We start from the raw sequence: 1085 nt of genomic DNA on the forward strand, positions 1-1085 counted from the left end.
CGGATCACTTGGCTCGTGGATCGATGAAGACCGCAGCTATCTGCGCGTCGTCGTGTAATCCGCAGGTTATACGAACATCGACCAGTCGAACGCACATTGCGGCCTCGGTGACCCGCGGGTCCCGGGCCACGCCTGTCTGAGGGTCGTATACCGGATACTCGGCCAGACCGATGCGCCGCCGGCAGGCGTCCGACGGCACGCCCGTCGGCCGCTCCGGTGGTGCGAGATTGGCGGTTCGACCGGGGAGAGCCGCTCGCGCGGCCGCCTCCGGTCGTCCGCCCAAGTTGTGACGGCAAACAGTCACGGGTTCTCGCGTCGTCAAACGGCACGTCCCCGTCCGCCCGCCGCGCGAGAGCGCGGCCGGGCCGGCTGAGAGTCCACGAGACCTCTCCGGCTTCCGAGAAGCGGACGCGGGCGGTCACCGTACGGGCGGAGCGCGGACCGCAGGCTGCCGTGTAATTTAAGAAACAAACAACCGATACGTTCCGACCTCAGATCAGGCGGGACTACCCGCCGGATTTAAGCATATTAATAAGCGGAGGAAAAGAAAACAACCGTGATTCCCTTAGTAGCGGCGAGCGAACCGGGAAAAGCCCATCGCCGAATCTCGCCGCGCACTTTTGTGTCGCGGCACGTATGAGAGTTGTGGCGTACGGGCCGGCCTCGTTGCCGGGGCGCACGTGACGGTCCAAGTCTCCCTTGAACGGGGCCATGGCCCGCAGATGGTGCCAGGCCAGTAGAGGCCGTCACAGCGTTCCGGGATCGGACCGCGCCTTCGAGTCGGGTTGCTTGAGAGTGCAGCCCGAAGCGGGTGGTAAACTCCATCTAAGCTAAATACGGCCACGAGACCGATAGTTTACAAGTACCGTGAGGGAAAGTTGAAAAGAACTTTGAAGAGAGAGTTCATAAGAACGTGAAACCGCTCGGTTGTAAACGGACAGAGCTCGCGAATCCCCGCCGGGCGAATTCACGGTCGGTCTAACCGCCCGGGCCGGATCTTTCGCTCGGTTAGCGGACGTCGCGACCCGTTGGGCGCCGGCCGAATGGCCCGGGTGACGTTCGTCGCGTCGTCGCGTTTCGGCGTG

General features: G+C 63.3%; 1 pseudogene; it reads left to right on the forward strand.

The window, feature by feature from the left end:
- On the forward strand, nt 1-146 carry LOC115035024 (annotated as a pseudogene).
- The last annotated feature ends 939 nt before the right edge of the window (nt 147-1085 follow it).

This window comes from Acyrthosiphon pisum, unplaced genomic scaffold (genome assembly GCF_005508785.2).
Source record: "Acyrthosiphon pisum isolate AL4f unplaced genomic scaffold, pea_aphid_22Mar2018_4r6ur Scaffold_38;HRSCAF=290, whole genome shotgun sequence".
NCBI classification, from domain to species: domain Eukaryota; kingdom Metazoa; phylum Arthropoda; class Insecta; order Hemiptera; family Aphididae; genus Acyrthosiphon; species Acyrthosiphon pisum.